This window comes from Diabrotica virgifera, chromosome 6, assembly GCF_917563875.1.
Source record: "Diabrotica virgifera virgifera chromosome 6, PGI_DIABVI_V3a".
NCBI lineage: Eukaryota > Metazoa > Arthropoda > Insecta > Coleoptera > Chrysomelidae > Diabrotica > Diabrotica virgifera.
In genome coordinates this window covers 137,922,797-137,942,883 of record NC_065448.1, presented here as the reverse complement: position 1 = coordinate 137,942,883, position 20,087 = coordinate 137,922,797, and the positions used below count along the sequence as shown (strand labels likewise).

Genomic DNA, 20,087 nt, shown 5'->3' with positions numbered 1-20,087 from the left:
TACAAATATAAGCTAAAATCAGACTAAAATATATTGTGAATATGTATAAATAAAAAAATCGAGAAATTATGACTCTGCAATGCAAGACTTCATGCAACTTCATTCCCTCCGAAGTAATTCAAGCACTTAAAAAATAAAGACAGGAAATGCTGTTGTCAGAACAGAAACAAAAATACAAAAATATATATCTAAAAGAAAAGACGAGATGGAGAATGTCAGCACAGAAAGGACTGGAGACGTTGGCTGAAAGAAGGAAGGAGGGGACAGCCACGCTTTTTATATGGGTGTCGTGTACCAAAGCTCACACTCTAAATAACAGTATTTTGAATAAAATATTATTTGAAAATATTTATTTCTTTTTATTATCAATATGAATGTCGTAACATGTGAATATCATCGTTATTTTTTAGAGCAAAGTTCCAAAGCCACGTTGGTTGAGTGATTTAAGGCTTTGTTAAATTGCATTGAAAATAAGTAAGTGTTAGACCATAGGTTCAAATCTCCTGCACTGCAAAGCTTTAAACCAGTCAACCAACTTGGCTTTTTTATTTTATTCCAAAGAAATAAAACATTTTTTTCATATTTTTGTATATATCTTATTCCCATCACGTAACTAATTAGATCATTTTATTAAGAATTAAAAAAGAAAAAGAGCTGGTAACCACAATAAAATCGAATGCCTCTGACACATTGTAAGAAAGAGCGAGAGATATGAATTGCTGCAACTCGTTTTCCATGCTTTTTATATAGGTTTATTTAGTAGAATTATGGAAGTTGGACAAAGCCAGATGAATGGAGAAGCAGTGTATTTACAAAAAAGAGACAACAATGTATCAAGAGCAATACAACTATCACATATGACCAATTGATATACGGATACGTGAAAATCAGTTCAGCTTCAGGAACAAAGAAGCAAACTCTCATATATAAGAAGCAAAAAATATCTAGAAATACTAGAAAAATAAAACAGAAAAAATGGCATATAAGGTACGAATATAAATAAAAAATCAGAATAAAGTAAAAATAGTACTCACCTTACTGCTATGTTCACAATATACCAAATGTACTTAACTGCCTCGAAATCTCGAATACAATATTTTCACTACTTTTCTCGTTTTTATATCAAAATCCAGTAATTATATTGATGGGTCTTTAATTACTGTATTTTCTCCATCAATTAGTGTGACGTATTTTTTAAATTACCTTCTAATTGCTTTGCTATTAAGCAAAGTTTCTAATATTTTTCCATATATCATTTAGCTATTAAATAAAGTTAAATAAAGTTTCTAATATATCTTTCCATATTAGCAGTGGCGTATCTACGGAGAGGTAAATTTCATTTTTCTGTGTCAATTTATTCTGTTAAATAATCATGTAGACTAATAGGACTGAAAATACTAAAGCCTTTTTACATGCTGTTGTATTTGATTTTTTTATTGAACCAATAGGAGTTCGATTTTTTACTTGTGTATATTATATAATTTTCACAATCGAATTAGTCTAAAAGACTTTTGCTTTGAAAATTTGCAATCTTTTTCTATTGAATATCTTCCTTCTAGATTTTGTCTTTGTCAACTCAGTCGAAGTTCTTTTTCATATCGATGAATTCAATTTGTTTTATGTATGAGATTTTATTTGAGATCATATTTAGAACGAATTATGGTAGATTCCTTCAACGTAATATCTGTATCAAGACAAATTGAAATAAAAATAGCGAATTGGAATAAAAATGGTGAATTTAAATAAAAATAGACTAAAAATGGCGTCATCTAGCGGCTAATAGGTAAACTATGGTAGATTCCTTTGACGTAATGTCAAGGAAAATTGGAATAAAAATAGCGAATTTAAATAAAAATACTGAAATGGAATAAAAATGGTGAATTGGAATAAAAATGGCGGATTGGTGATGCCATCTAGCGGAAAATAACTATGGTAGATTCCATTATGGAAGATTCCTTGTGACGTCAGCATCTATCTCACTCTTACTCATTGGAAAGGTACTTCTCTCTCTAACACATTGATTTCCCTATCTTGGTAGTCATAAAAACATAGCCCTTCTACTCAAGTTTCACATTGTCTTCAATTTTAGGACGCCCAGCGTTTGGAATATGTTTAACGTGCCCAGTTTCTCCAAATTTTCGGACTATTTTACTTACTGTTGATTGGCTGATGGGTCTGTCTGGATATTTTGCGTTGAATAAATTGCATACCTCGTTCTGTGTTCTTTTTTTTATCTCCACATCCGCTAAGAATTAATATTTCTATGCGTTGTGTTTCATCTAGGTGAGCCATATTTTAGTATTCAAAAGTAAAAATTACAATTGACAACTGATGACAATTCACAAAATCAAAAAATATTTACGACAATAAATATTACAGTAACTATGCCAATATCACTTGCTTGAATTAACATTTGACAAAAAGTTTCAATGTTTATGAGATAACTTTTTGTGTCCATTATTATTTTTACTTATTTTGCTTTTATAAGTATTTATTTCAGAAAGTCATGGCAGGAACCGATGGATGGCATTTGGAACATTTAATTTAAAATAATTATTATGCATAATTTGGTTACTTTAAAGGACGTTATGAATTAAATCATTAGTTGTAATTTGGTTGAATTTAAATAAAAAAAAAATGTTTTTGTACCCTTAGAAAAATATTTTAGTTACAAATGTAATGTCGTTAAATAGAGAATTAAATTCTCCTTCAAATAAGGTGTCGCATTATACTCATTTCTATTTAAAAAATATTAACGATTACGTCACTACACCCACACCGGTGACGTCATCCTTACTCCATGTACGTTATAAGATGGGTATTTTATAACAAAAATCGACCTGTTTCGGGATTACCCTCAAAACTCGACGGTTCTCGAAATAATGATAATATTCCATAATTTAGCCGTCCACTGTATAATGTCTTTTTATGTCTTTTATATACTTAGTTTGGTTGATGTTTTATTGGAAGTTTCAAAAATTGTATAAAATATAATTCTCTTTATTTTTGTTTATGTACAATTATGTCGTAAAGTTAATAATAAATGAGACAATTCAATAATTATGCTTCCCCTCCGCTTCCATTATTTTCCCCCTTAACTCGGAGAATATTGATCGTATAAAAAAATTGTGCCAAAGAAATTGTAGGAAATTGCATTTCCAACAATTTTCTTTCCCACCATTTATGTCGAAAAGTTGAAAATGGCGGAGATATTAAGCAACAACAGTTCTCATTTAAAATCAATATGGCGGCTAATGCAACCGCGGAATTCAGTCGAAATTTTAAATTTATAGTACTATTGATCTCTCCTAAAGGATATAATTATAAAATTTGGGGCAGCTCGGATACAAAATTCAATTCAATAATTATGCTCCCCCCACCACTTTTTACTATTTTCCCATGTAACTCGAAAAATATCAACCGCATGAAAAAAATTGTTAAAAAGAAATTGTAGGAAATTATATTTTGAACAATTTTAGTTGAAAATGGCGTAGATATTGAACAAAAACAATTGCTATAAAATCAATCCGGTCTTACGCTCGCGCCATTACCGCATACGTACTACCTTAAATTTTAATTTTAGCAAAAAAAATGAAAGAGATCAAAATTGTGTAGAATTTAATTCTCTTCATTTTTGTACAGGTACATATTTGTTGTAAAACTAATAATAAACGAGATAATTCAATAATTCAATAATTATGCTCCAACTGTCACTATTTTCCTCTCATAACTCGGAAAATATCGACCGCACGAAAAAATTATAATAAATGAAATTATAGAAAATCGTATTTTCAACAATTTGTTTCTACAGTTTTTGTCAAAAAATTGAAAATGGCGGAGATATTGAGCAAAAACGGTTCTCGTTTAAAATCAAGATTGCGACTAACGCAACGGTGGAATTCAGTCGAGATTTTAAATTTATACTAATATTGATCCTCCCTAAAGATTAGAAAAATAATATTTGGGGCAGCTCCTAATGCAAGGTTAGGCCTGTTATTCGTCTAACCCGACTGGACTATATGTGAAGACTGGATGTTGGATATGGATATTAAATGTTGGATAGAAAGGGCCAGAAGCGCATTTACGAAATGCTAGAATAGAATTTATTTAATCAGTATACAAAATTTCTTTTGTTTTGACAAGTCAGAAGAAAGTAGATAATGGCGTTGATTGAAAACACAAATTCGTGTATTCAATCAAATTCGAGAGATACAAATTTCTGTAAACTTTAATTGAAGAAAAATCGAAGGCAGAAGAGAAGTGGGTAGGAAGACTATGTCATGGCTCCGTAGTGTCACACAATGGACAGAGTTAAGGAATATAGGAGACCTAAACACACGGCAAGGGATAGACAAAAATGGTCAAAGTGAATTGCATAAGAAAAGAAGAAGTGTGAAATCTGTTTTAAGCAATTTAGTCAATTAAATAATTATTTAAAAAGACATTTGAGAATGCTCACTGGAGAAAAACTGTACAAATGTGAATTTTGTTTTAAGCACTTTAACCAAAGGAGTAGTTTGAAAAACATTTGAGATTGTTCACTGAAAAAAACTCACAGATGTGAAATTTGTTTTAAGCAGTTTATTGCAGCAAGTCATTTGCAAATACATTTGAGAGTGCACACTAGGGAAAAACCTCAATAGTGTTAAATCTGGTTTAACACTTTCGCTGCTGACTTTTTTCAAGAGGTTTAACCCATGAGCGACAATAACTTTTTTCAATATCATTGTAATTGATATTAGAATATATAATAATATTTAATTAAATGAAGTGTATATTTTTTTACAAAATGTGATTTGAATTTTTGACTCAGCACCTGGCTAAGAAGTCTAGAGCTAGCAACATTTTCGAGAAAGTATTTTAAGACAGCTAGTTCTTTAATATAATATTGTTCCCTATGCTTCCTCGAACACCGTACCGGCCATCTAGCTGCTGATGCAGGTTGCTTTCATTACTGCGCAGCACCACACCTGTACAGGTAAATACAAATTCAAAGTGATTGATTAGTGTGATAAAGCTTATACGCCAGTCAATGGGAGCAAGAATAGGATATTACCTCCGAATTCTATCCTACTGAATGGATTTTAATGAAATTTTGGAAATTGCCTCTACTTATCTCTTAATTCAAAATCTACCCTATGCCGATGTGTGCTTTTATCTTGGGGGTGGTTTCCACCCCAACCCAGGGGTGAACATTTTTTTGGTTAAAATAACCACGGAATTCGCTAGAGAAGCTAATTCTAAGCAAAAACTGTTCTATATTTTTTTAAACTCAATACTTTTTGAGTTATTCGTGGTTGAAAATTGGCCATTTTCATTGAAACATAACACCTTTTCGAACGGTTTTTCGCAAATATCTTAAAAACTATGCATCTAACAGTCTAACTAAAAAAATTATATAAAACATTTTTGTAGGTTATAAGAAAACAAAGAGACGCTTGCCTTCACAAATCTTCCACTTTTAATACAAAAAGAGATATGGTAGCTGAAAAGAGTTTGTTTTTTTTATACATGCCCAAATTGGTGTATTCAACTTGAAATAACAGAGGAACGGTCGATTTTAGGTGTATAATGCTATCAATACTTTTTGTAGTGCTTGAAAAGACCTTTAAAATGAGCAATATTAAAGATCCATTTCATTCAAACTAAGCGAGATATGCTGCAAACAAAATTGATAACTAATGTATTTTAAGAAAAATGAGAAGTAATTTTAACTCCCATCCACCAATATTTAAATGCATCTTTTTCCTTCTACAATACCTTTTAATATAGTGTTATTTCTATGTTCAAAAAGTTGGACGGGTTTAAAATGCGGCATTTTTAAATTTTCTTAAGAATCTTCCTTTTTCTCCATGTAACTTGATAATGATAAGAGATACAGTAATAAAAAATAAAAACGAAATTTTTATCTAAAATAACCCCACATAATGTGGTATCTTTTTTTCGTATCTCTTATCATTTTCGAGTTACATGGAGAAAAAGGAAGATTTTTAAGAAAATTTAAAAATACGCTGTATAATTTGATCTTATTTTTTTTCAAAAACCGTTCATTTTAAACCATTCCAAATTTTTGGACATAGAAATAACACTATAATAAAAGTATTGTAAAAGCAAAACGATGTATTTTAATTCTGATGGATGAGGGGTTAAATATACTTCTCATTTCTTCTTAAAATACATTAGTCATCAATTTTTTGTAGCATATTAGTACATTCTTTCACGGTTTTTGCTCTAAATTTTAAAGAACCGCTTGGATTGACATGAAATTTGGCATACGCATAGCTTACATGTCAAAGAAAAAAAGTGATATTGTGCCGATGTGTGCTTTTGCCCTGGGGGTGACTTTTACCCCCTCTTGGGGGTGAAAAATATAAGTCCAAAATAAGTCCGGAAATGGATAAACTGACTAATTTTAAGTAACTTTTGTTCTATAGAGCTCTTTCGCCAAGTCAACACTTTTCGAGTTATTTGCGAGTGAATATGTTCATTTTTCAACAAAATAACTACATTTTTAGACGGTTTTTCGCAAATAACTCAAAAAGTAAATATTTTGTCGAAAAAAACGTTCTTAGCAAAAACATGGCCTGTAAAAAAGTAAAAAAAATGGTGTACGCGATAGGTCTCTGGACCGTAAAACCAGAGTTATAGCCAATGAAAAATAGATTCATATTCACCAAATTTCAAATAGAATACTTCGAAGTGAAATATCCAAAAAATTAAGCACTTTTTGGGGAAAATCCATTATAACTTTTTTAAAGTGTTTAAAACCCTCCGTTACTCGCGCCAATTTTTTGTGATCGAATACTCGCGCACGGTGCAGAAGACCGGGTCCAAAAATATGGGTATGCAATATTTGAAAAAAATTTTTTTTGCAAAATTGTGTACAATTATATTATTTAATGAATATATGATCATATAATTTTGTAGATATGCATTTGTGTGTATATTACTTTAACAAAAAGTAACTTTGTTCATCATCATCTTCATACGTTTCCTCGTCAGTCGATACTTGCTCAAATAATTTTAATAATCTTTGCTTCTTCTTCTCGTAATCCATAATATGTTAATATAAATAAACAAATTTATAAACATTAAAAATAAGAAAAATATCTTAAATTACCTTACTAATTAAAACTTACAACTTTTAATTACCTTACTAATTAATAGGTGTTGCCTAATAATAAAAGTACCATACTCTTTTTTACACTGCACGTGGACTTCACACTCAGTTGCCTGATGACTGAAGAGGTATATGCAGCAGCAATTCAAAATCTCCACTACAATCAGAGTTATAGGAAGTTATTTAGAGGGCCGGTCTCATACACCGTGTGCGAGTAACGGAGGGTAAAAAGAGCTTTATTTCTGTTTTTATAAAAAGTTTTTATCGTTAAATTTAATTAAGTTACGCTCAAAATAAAGTTGGTCCCTTTTGTTTTGGCAAAAAAAATCGGGAAGACCACCCCCTAATTAGCAACTTAAATTAAATAAATCGTTACTGCTTCACAAATTATTTACTTATGTTGTGTTTATATGATATGTAAGTTTCATCGATTCAAAGTGCTTATGTTTGAAAAAATTTGGTTTTAAAGTGAAATTTTTGAAATTTTAATTTTGAAAAATATAATTTTTTTCAAAATAACTTAAAAATTGTTAGAGATACCAAAAATCTCGAAAAACAAAAAAAGTTAGCATTACTTTTCTGAATATCATGTATTTTTTTGTTTTTCTGTTAGACAAAAACTGATTAAGATTTGGTGTTTCTAAGTTTGCATACATTCGTGATCAGTGACTAGTTCAACCCCTTTTAACTACAGCCCTTTCAAAAATAAGGACTTTGAACCGATGAAACTTACAGATCATATAAACAATACATACACGAGTTAAGAAACTTGTGAAGTCGTAACGATTAAGTTCATTTGAGATACTAATTAGGGGGTGATTTTCCCGATTTTTTTACCAAAAAAAGGGAATAACTTTATTTTAAGCGTAACTTGTTTACTTTTGATACTAGAATTTTTTTTATAAAACAAAAATGAAGCTTTTTTTAAACACTTTAACTAAGTTGTAATAAGTTTTCCCCGAAATGTGCTTCATTTTTGGTTATTTCACGTTAAAGTATTCCATTTGGAATTTTACAAATATGAACCTATTTTTAATTAGCTATAACTCTGCTTCTACTAGGTATGCAGACGTCATATATACACCATTTTTTAAAAATTTTTACAGGCTATATTTTTGCTAAGAATGTTTTTTCGACAAAATACTTACTATTTGAGTTATTTGCAAAAAACCGTATAAAAGCGTGGTTATTTTGTTCAAAAAATGAACATATTCACTGGCAAACAACTCGAAAAATATTGACTTACTGAAAAAACTCTATAGAACAAAAGTTACTTAGAATTAGTCTATCCATTTCCGGACTTACTTTGGACGAATATTTTGTCACCCCCAAAAGGGGGTGCAATTCACCCCCGGGGCAAAGCACATATCGGCACAATATCACTTATTTTCTTTGACTTGTTAGCTATGTGTATGCCAAATTTCATGTCAATCCAAGCGGTTCTTTAAAATTTAGAGGTTTTGCAATATTTTACCGTTAAAGAACCGACTATATCTCGCTTAGTTTAAATGTAATTGACATTTAATATTGCTCATTTTAAATGCCTTTTCCAGCACTACAAATTTATTAGTATCATTATACACCTAAAATCGACCGTTTCTCTGTTATTTCAAGTTGAATACACCGATTTGAGCATGCACCAAAAAAAAAACAAACTCTTCTCACCTACCATATCTCTTTTAGCATTGTAACTAGAAGATTAATGAAGGAACCAATCTCTTTGTTTTTTTATAAGGTGCAAAAATATTTTGTATAGTTTTTTTGTTAGATGCATAGTTTTTAAGGTATTCGCAAAAATCCGTCCGAAAAGGTATCATTTTTCAATGAAAATGGCCAATTTTCAACCACGAATAACTCAAAAAGTATTGAGTTTTAAAAAAATAATTATAGAACAGGTTTTACTTAGAATTAGGTTCTCTAGCCTCTTCCGCGGCTATTTTAACCAAAAAAATTTTCACCCCCGAAAAGAGGTGGAAACCACCCCCAAGACAAAAGCGCACATCGTCATAGGGTAGACTTTGCTTCTTAAACTATTCCTTACTTACTGTGTAAATATCAAGTAAATGGATGTAGTAGGATGGAATTCGGAGCCAAATACCCTCATTGACTGCCCTATTAGTAGATCCGCTATAGTAATAGATAGTAGCAATAAAAGTTAATAACAAAAATTGTAGCCAACTTTGAGCTTTACATTACAAAATTAGTTAGAATGTTACAGGGTGTTCGATAACATAGTGGCAGATAAGCTTAGTAATTTTAAGTAGAACACCCTAATTAATAACTTGCTCTGAAAAATGAAAATATCTCGAAAACTATCAAATTTAGACATGGAATATTATAGGTACAAAAATTTAAGTACGGTAATGGTACTTTTCGATAGTGATATAAATACAGGGTGTTCCATTTAAAATTTCTGAGAAAAGAATGTACTTGCGTTTTGACTCACCGTGTATTCGATATAAAGAAAATTATCAATATCAACGATTCTTAAAAATTTTCACAATAAAAAAATATGGCACCAATAAACCATTGCTGTTGTGCTTATTTTTATTTATACAGGGAGCTGAACTTGTTACGATTTTCGGAGAAAATTAGTTATAACTTTGTAAAAGCACTATATAACATAACAAAACTTTATATTTTCGTGATGGGGAAGTTCGAATATAAAATAAAATATGGGGTGTTCTATTTAAAAAACATAAGTTTGGTCTGCCACTATGTTATCGAACACCCTGTAACATTCTAACTAATTTTGTTATATGAAGTTCAAAGTGGGCTACAATTTTTGTTATTAACTTTTATTGCTATCTATTACTATAGCGGATCTACCGAGCTTTATTACACTAATCAATTACCCTGTATGTTGAATTTAAAATTATTTTAATGTCCGACTGGTATATTATTTAAAAATAATGACATGATTTCGAAGTCAGTTAAGTATGATATAAAATAACGCCCTTGGGTTTTAAATTTAAATAACTAGTTAAATACTGTCAAGTTGACAAATAACAACCTTAGTAAAACTATGGTTACCACAATTACGTGACGACTATTGCTAGTAAATGTACTTATTTGAAAACTAATTAATTCAAAATCTATTTAAATTTTTTGCATAAAGAATAATTTAGTCGGACATTAAACGTTGAAGGCACCACGGGTATTATAGATAATAACGCTTTCGGTCCACGTATATTCCTCGGTCCAAAGGCCCTCGGTATATACACCATTGACCTCATAGAGAAGGCGAAAACGGCGGGTTCGTTAGAAAAAATATTTCCATGAGATTTTTTTCCATAATCACATTCGTGAGACATCCCAGAATAAGGTTCAAAAAGTCGCCCACGTGAAAAGTGGTCAATTTTTTTTTCAATTTTTTTTTAATCAAATTGCAAAAATAATATTTTTGGCCCGTACAAATTTTTGTTAGGTTTTTTGGACCATTCTGGACAAAAAAGGTCTCTTGGAATTTTTCTCTAAAGTTGATCCTAAAAATGGCGATTTTCAAGGCTTAATAAATTGGTTAAAAGTTATTATTATGAAAGTCAGAAAGTGACTAAATCAAAGTTTAAAGCCCCCCCTACAAGATCCTGAAGAAATTTTTGGCATAATTTTATTACTAAGCTGTTATTTTTAAGTAATAATAATGAGCGCCAGCACGTATTAGGCGGCAGTCTATGGTGAGTGCGAGAGAGATGCCATTCCGGCAGTCCAATGGGGCATCTTACTCGCACTCAGATTTACAGCCGCGTCAATACGCTCTTACGGCTTATTGTTAATAATTAAAAATAACAGCTTAGTAATAAATTAATGACACAAATTTCTTCAGGATCATGTAGGGGGGGGGGGGCTTTAAACTTGGATTTAGTCACTTTCTGACTTTCATAATAATAATTTTTAACCGAGTTATTAAGTCTTAAAAATGGAACGTTTTTCAAATTTTAAATTGCTTATAACTCGAAAACCATCAACTTTAGAGAAAAATTACAAGATATCATTTTTGTCCAGAATGGTCTAAAAAACCTAAAAAAATTTTCCCAGACCAAAAATAATAATTTTTTGCAATTTGATTAAAAAAATTGTTAAAAAAAATTTGGACCACTTTTCTCGTGGGCGACTTCTTGAACCTTATTCTGGGGTGTATTACAAATGTAATTGTGCAAAAAAATCTAATGGGAATATTTTCTCCAACGAACCCGCCGTTTTCGTCTTGTCTATCAAGCGTTATTATCCTTATAAATACCCTTGGTACCTTAATAACTGTAAGACGAAAAATTTTTTTGTTATTACTTTTTAAACCACAGAAATATCTGACAATTATAATTCATATTTCTAATAATGTTTAAAACGCGATGACAAAAAATTTTTCGCCTTAAAATAATTTTAATTCGATATATTTACCTGTACAAGTGTGCAGTAATGAACGCAACCTGTATCAGTAGCCGGTACGGTATTGGAGGAAGCATAGAGAATAATATATTAAAGAACCAATTGTCTTAAAATACTTGTTTTTCAGACGTTGCTAGCTTTTGGTCTTTGATTCACATATGAGCAATTTCAAAGCATTCTTCAACACAAAATTCGGCTCGATCAGGAAATTTTTCGCAGTGATATGTTGTCTGCTTTCTAATTTTGTTTTCGGAGCATATCTATTTTGCAACGCTTTCTCTTTGTTCGTTCCTTATTGACCATATAATAGGAATTTTTGAAATACTATGTCTAGAGGAAAGTTTTTGTGGATTTTTAAACACAAGTTTCTGTTTTTTATACTTTGAAGGGCCCGCCATACTTTCCGCCATTTTGAATCACGAAACTACCACAACACGAACATAATATCTTGGCGTTGTGGATTTCGTGTGCCACCCCGTTTCTAAAGTTTGTTGCAAAAGCTGCAGCTGAGGGTTGTCCCGCTTTGATTTCTTAGAAGAACTACGTGAAGTACATGTATTTTTCACTTGCTCTACATATACATAGATACAATTTGTTAATAGCTGCGCCTTTAAGCAAGAGCAACGCCGACCGTTGCAGAAATATTGTTACTAATCAAATAAATACTACTACAAGTCTAAACTTTTAGATGGTCATCTAGAAGTGATGCCGCAAAAGCACTATTAAAGGTTATAATCAGATTAAAAGAGCATTATCCAAAATACACAAATCATAATCCAAACTGTACAAATAGTAGGTGTTCAGGGTTTTCAATCGTTTGAAATTAAGGTACCTTCAGGAGTGCCACAAGGGTCACATCTTGGACCCCTTCTATTCAATATCTATGTTAATGATATTGCCTCCTGTTTCCACTTTGCTTTTTTCCTAATGTTTGCTGACGATTTAAAATTATATTTGAAAATCGAGAATGATGGTGACTATCAAAAATTACAATCTGACTTGGATCGGTTGAGCTATTGGTGTGATAGCAACGGAATGGAACTTAATGTTAAAATGTGTCACTTAATGGTTTTTGGTCGAAATAGAACTCCTACAAATCATATCTATACTATTAAGGATTGTCGTTTAGACTCTGTATCTCAGATAAAAGACCTAGGTGTTGTGCTCGATTCCAGCTTATCCTACATCCCCCATATCTCATCTATTGTCTCAAAATCACTTAAACTTTTAGGGTTTATCAAACGTTGTGCAAAAGACTTTCTAAATATCCCATCCATAAAAGTATTGTATTGTTCACTTGTGAGACCTCACCTAGATTACTGTTCATGTGTTTGGTCTCCACACTATAACACCCATATTCTAGCTATTGAGGGAGTTCAGCACAAGTTCTTAAGATTTGTTGCTTTTAAACAAAACCAGAGGGTTGATGAAATTAACTATTCTAATATAGAAAAGTCTCTCAACATAACCTCTCTCCAAATCCGACGCATGCATAAGGATCTAACAATGTTTTATAATATACTACACTCCAAAAATTTTGGTCCTCAACTATTGGAGAAAATTAGGCTCCATGTTCCCAGTAGACAAACGAGGCTAAATCGACCTTTTTACATTAGACCCCATCGCACTAACTACGGACACAACTCATTCATGTCCAGAACACCTAGGTTTGCTAACCAATATTCGGAGGGTTTAGATTGTTATAGTTTTCCAAATGAATTTAAAACTCAGCTTAAAAACTGTATGTGATAACTTGATGTCCTTGTGTTTTGTACATTTTTTGTTAATGCTTTTTTATTTATTTAATGTTCCTAGTTTGCATGATTAAAATTTTTAAATTTACTTTAGGTTAGGTTATAAATCTCCTGTGATTAATGTTTACACTGTATTTTAAGTGGGTGATTGCCCGTTGATAAATAAAATAAATAAATAAATAAAATTTCAGAAGACGATGAGCAACAATTTGAAACTCGCGATGCAAATGGTTTATATCATCGAATGTGTTTACTGTAAACAGGAATATGTGTTTCTCTGCAAAATTTTAAGTCTTTGTATATCGTACTCTAAAGTCTTGTGTGCAGGAATTTTTAGATATCCTAGAAAATGTTTTAATGTAGGTATATTTCAGGTGAGAGGTGTTCTCTAGTTTTTATTGCAAGGGATTTTAATATAGATTTTAGGAGTCTGACTAAAGATAAAACAGACTCTCTGTATTTATTACAAATATTTAATATATTGCCATTAATTTGTAGAGCTTTTAAGACCGCGTCCAACCATCAAATAATTTGATCAAACTGGTTTGAGCAAACTGAAAGTGACAGTTAGTGACGTCACATCCTTAGTGTTCATTGTGGATAATAATGAAAAATTTTAATTTTAAATAAAGTACAAACAAGTTAGACAACTCGATACAAAAAAGTTGATCAAACTAGACTGATAGTGAGAGCACAGATTTTTAGAATTTCAAACAAACTGCAATTGTGACGTCACTATGACGTACTTCCTCAAGTACGTCAAGTTTGCTCAAACTGTTTGATCAAATTATTTGATGGTGAGACGCGGCTTTTAAGACATGCCCTAATAACACCAAACATTCTATGTATGTTCCTAGAATGTACACAAACAGGACATTGAAAACATTACTGGAATGTCCTCAAAAGCACAAGAACGTCCCCTGAATGTCCCAGGAAAGTCCTCTGTCAGCATTTTAAACATTCCCTGAATGTCTTATTGGAACATTCCATGAATGTCTACGAATGTTCTTTGGAAATTCATAGTATATTTTTTAGACATTCCCTGGATATAGTCGCTAATGTGACATAATTCCTCCGAATTGTTTTTTCATGAGTTTTGTAAGAGAGACTAAAAACTTTTTTTACAGTTACCTCCTGTTCTCATATGATATTTTTTGACATGTTTTGTAGTAAATTAAACTATCTATTTACTACAAAACATGTGAAAACAGGAGATAACCCTAAAAATGGTTTTTCGTCTCCTACAAAATTCATGAAAAAGCAGATAGGAGGTATTGTCACATCACCGACGATATACCAGAAGTATATGTGGCCATACCAAATAATACATCCTTGATAAATATAAACATTTTTGTTGCACAAAATCTTGTCATATATTTTTTCCATAATCATCACTACGATGATTCATTGTATTGAATTGTACATTACAATTACAATCTGGTCATAACTGACAAACTGACCAATGAGCAATTTTAATTTAACCTAAATTATTACTCTTCCTTAAAATGAAGAGCTTACCCCATAGCGTCTCTTATCTAATCTAACAAGATCGTGCACTATTCTAACATACACAGGCACACAAGCACTATGCTCTGCTTTTCACTGCCACCTATCACTCAAACTAGTTCAAAAGGCTTTGTCCTCTTCAATCTTCTAGTTTACCCAGTAGTATCGAGGAGCTGGATTTCCCCAATATTCTCGTACTTATGACGTTGTTGCTCGTGACTTCCTGCCATCTTCTTGATGAATATATCTAGGTTCCATTCCTAGGCCTTATTTAGATCACTGTTTGTCACATACCAAGGAGCATGTTGTGTAGTTAGTTATACATTTTGTTGTTCTATGTTTTGTGTTTTCATGCCTCCTGTCAAGTGTCTTGTCAGGTTGATGACTGGGCGGGAAGGTGCTTAGACAAGGAAAGAGAGAGGACGAGTAATCCTATGACCAAAAGTGAAGCCAAACTGACACCAGAGATTTTGATCATCGACGTATCTTTGGGGTATTGTTATGCATTGAGTATTTAAAATAAAAACATGAAATGTATTTAAAATGAAGAATTTGTGTACGGTAAATGTTTTATTAAGTTGCTCATATTACGTACATATGTTTCAATACATACATATGTTTTTATTAAGAATTTTAGATGATGATTTACTTTATTTTTTATGAAATTTTAACCTTCAACGAACACCCACCACTGGCAACCCATTGTTATTTTTGACGTGACCGCCATGTTTCTGGTGACAAACAAACCAAAAACTGGCTTCACTTTTGGAACGTGTGTTTTAAATGAGTGTTACCCGTCCTCTCTTTTTTCCTTGTCTAAGGGAAGGTGGACAGATGGCGGCAGAAGAAGCCACATGTATTAAAATGTATTAAGTAGATTTAAGAATAATAAAATACAATCGAAACCTGAATTAGTATTTTTTAACCATAACAATAAATAAAACATGGTGTCAAGTGTGAAGAATATGGTATAATAATTTTGAGTCCTACATTCTTAATAAAAATAAGTTAAAAATGGAATGTTTTAAGCCTCCCCGAAGCTTTTAATGTACAGGAACCACATGGATAGCTGAAATGGAAACAGAGGTTTGAAATTTTCATGTTAGCATCTGAAAAAAATACTGCAGCTGAGAAAATAAAAATAGCATTACTGCTTAATATCATTGGTGAATCTTGTTTAGATGTATACAACACTTTTCCAAACTGCAAGACCAGCAAACTTGAAGATGTCTTGTCTTGTTTTTGATGACCATTTTTTGCCATAAACTTTTGCCAATTGTGCCTTTGTATGTGAAAATGACCAATGCAAGGCCAGTTATGCTGATAGAATGATTCGAGACAAACTGGTTCTTGGCATACAGGATAGGCAAGTACAACGGCATTTGTTAAGAGAGCCTGCTATGTCCCTGGAAAAAATGCAGGAATATTGTCGAAGCATAGAAGTGACCATGCAGCATGTTGAGTTGCTCAACAAAACAGCGGAGGAGCCTCGGGAAGTACTCGCCTTAAGGTATGGAAGACCTGAAGGAAGAACAAATAAGAAAAATGAGAAATGTTCACGGTGTGCCTACGCACATGAATCTAGGAAGTGTCCAGCATTACAACCAAACATGCAGAAATTGCCAAAGACGGGGACACTTTGCCGAAGTGTGTTTTTTCAAGGACCAAAATAATTCTGTCCAGAGAAGAGTATCGGAGGTAACAGAAACACAGGTACAAAATATTAATGTTTTTGAAGGTAATAATGTTGTTTATGATAAAGCATCAGATAATAATTCAGTGTTTATACGCTGTGAGCTCGTAGGTAGAGGGGATAATTAAAAATTCGCGAGCGCCAGTAGTGACAAATGTGTAAACCTTTACTGGAAATTTCCATTTTGACGTTCTGCATTAAGAGTTGCATATTATAGCTTTTAAATGTCTCACGAAATTTGTTGTATTAAAGAGTGTCGAAATATTGGTTACAATAGTAACTGTGTATTCTACAACTTTCCTGTCGCTAAGCATAAGGTGATTCAACGACAAACATGGATTGATGCAATTAGAAAAAAGTAAGTAAACACAATTTTAATTTTAAAACGGTAGAAAAATTTGAGCTAAAGGATCAGTTAGCACACTCTCGAATTTTGACGGTTTCAATTTTACAATCCAATCCTGAAACAAAATTTGAATGCGTGAAGAAAACAACCAATCACAGCAAACGTAGGATACCGTTAACTGTCATTCATAAGTTAATATTTAAGAAGTATAATATTATAATTATATTAAATTATTATACTTTTTTGCAGAATAAATTTTTTCTAATATTAATGTTGTCAACATAAACGTCAGAACGATAAGCAAAATCTTGAAAATAATCATAATGAATAATAAATTTGGTACTTACTGCTATTAATTATCAATTACAATCCAATTACTTCTTTACGTTCTAAATATTACACGATAAGAATTAAATACCTAATAAGTTTGAAACAACTATTATTTGCTTTTCTACTGTCCTCTTTAAAATTCCGACCGAAATAGGCAAAGCCTATTTTACTTCAAATCAGGCCCGAGGCACTACACAATTTTCGGGCCCCTAAATATAATTTAATAACAATAATAATAATAATAACTTTTTCAGGTAACTTTTTTTTAATATTATCCGACTTATAGAGTAGAGAATTTTCTCTTATAATTGCACTAGGACTTACAATTACACATTGTTTAATTGTTTATATAAATTATTAAACAGGAGTAAAATTGAATAAGTATATAGTACATTACTGGTACATTATAAATTACAATAAAAAAATGTAATTAACATACTAAAATATTATATACAGAAATTACCTGCAACTAAAATATAATACAAACACTGTCTCTATACTTATTATACAGTGAGGACGTTTGAGTTGGAATAAATTCATTATCTCGAGAATGGGTGAATTTGGAGAGAAATCCTGAGACAGGTCGATTTTTATTTTTAAATTATTACTTTTTGGCATATATGTATATCATACGAGTGACGTCTTCCATCTGGGCGTGATGACGTAATCGATGCTTTTTTTAAAATGAAAATAGGGGTTGTGTGATAGCTCATTTGAAGGGATATTCAATTCTCTATTCGGTAACATAAACAATAACCTAATTATTTGTACAGGGTGACCAAAAACTATTTTTTTTATTAAATAATTGACACAAAAAGAAGAATGTAAGCAATTCATTTAAATCAAAATACATTTTACTGCTGTCAGAAAACAGGTAAAAATGTTTATTTCACAAATAAACATTGCTCGTCGCTTTAACATTGACATGAATTTAAGCGAAAATAATATTTATTTGTCAAATAAACATTTCTTTCTACTTTCTGACAGCAGTAAAATGTATTTTGAATTAGCTTACATTCTTATTTTGTGTCAATTAATTAAGTAAAAAAAATTTTTTGGCCACCCTGTATAAAAAATTTAGGTTATTGTTTATATTACTGAATAGAGAATTGAATAACCTTTCAAATGAGTTATCACACAACCCCTACTCTCATTTTCAAAAAAATCATCGATTACGTCATCACGCCCAGATGGATGACGTCACTAGTATGATATATATGTCAAAAGGGGGTGAAGTCGAGTTCGCTCCGCTTCGTTCAGGTATATTTTAGAAGGATACGAATTGGTTCCCTCATGTATGCGGGTAGGCTCTCATATAATCGCGGAAACATTAGACATTGTTGCCAAATCGTGTAATATTTATACTGCTTAGGAAATTTACATAGTGATATAGACTTTTTATAGGAAAATTATACTTTTAGACAAATACTTTTAGAGTTTGTTTTAGTTCAACATTGGCATATGTGGCAATTTTAACACAAGTTATCGGTGTCGGTCGGTATGCGCTCGACCGTTTTGCGCTCTTACCTGAAATCGGCCGGTTTGCGCTCTACACTCTAATACCCGAAAGTTAAGTTAGGACCGAAGGGTTAGGTCTTCCTCCTTTTTCATAGATATTTCTAGGAAGGTACCTGTTTCTAACAAAAAGAGAAAATTTTAAAGAAGTGACAACGCTGGGTGATATTTTCGACATGTTTATGTAAAATAAATTTTGTCTATGGGAGCCAATTCGGACTCTACCTTTTTTAGTTCAGGTAAAATTCTTACCATTGGGAGCGAACTCGACCCCGTCCTCAAAAAGTCATAATTTAAAAATAAAAATCGACCTGTCTCAGCTTTTCTCTCCAAATTGGCCCATTCTCGAGATAATGAATTTATTCCAACTCAAACGTCCTCACTGTATATTTAAAATAGCCAAAGAAAGCAGACTTTGTTGATTTGGAGAATTTATTAAATATAACTTTACTCTTTTCTGTACTTTCCCCTGAAGTGCTGCTAATGGGAATAATGAGTTAAATAAATTTTAAGCAACGTTTCTACGTCGATATTGTGTTATTTTCTATCAAAAAGTTTGTAAGATGCGGATTTTGTAAGATAATAGATGTGCTGAAAAGTTGTTTAAAATGTAGATTTCACTCAACATCAGCATCATGTAATAAAAAAATATTTACAATATTTTTTTATAAAAATATTTACAATACCTTCACATGTTATATTAATTGTGGATGTGTGTATTTGACAAACTAAGTTTGTGTAATTAAATATTTAAGTATTTTAACAAATAATATTATTTCGAATTTTGGTAACAATAAATTATTAAATGCTGTTCAAAATTTTCTAACAAAAACTTATGGCTTAATAGAAGATTTTTCGACATCGACTGTTGTAATTGGGTCATTTTTCAAATTTACGATAATAGTTGGTTCTAATTAAGTGGTTCGGAAAATGTGCACCTAGTACTTGAATCACTTCAGAAAGAACCTGGTAACCACTGTTTTTTTTTCATGAATGCTTCAAATTTTTGGAAAATTTTTTTAAGTATTACCTTTAACGTTTCGACACAATGATTTAAATTATTTTATTAAAACTGCACTATCTATTACTATGATAATTTGGAGGATTCTAATTGGGTATATAGTTTTCTGAACAAAACTATAGTTTGATTTTATGAGTGACAGTTGCTCTTAAAGAATGTTATTTTGGAATGCTTGCTTAGCTTCCAATAGATATTGGCAACTATCATCCGTTAAAATGTTAATTAATTTTTTCAAATTACCAAAATGATCAACATAGCAATTAGCTGCTTCCAACTTCCAAAAATGTTCCCCATTGTGTTAAAATGGGTTGCGGTGGCAGTGTAATAGCAGGAAGCATATAACATTGTATTCCTACAGGTGATTTCAGAAATATCTTTTGACGCTTGTTATTAAACTGTTACCTAGTGAAAAATTT

At 31.5% G+C, this 20,087-nt stretch overlaps 1 protein-coding gene across 1 annotated transcript in view; it reads left to right on the top strand.

Moving 5' to 3' along the window:
* Positions 1-20,087, top strand: part of LOC126886882 (zinc finger protein 226-like) — an 88,267-nt gene that overhangs the window by 63,575 nt on the left and 4,605 nt on the right. The window lies entirely within an intron of this gene.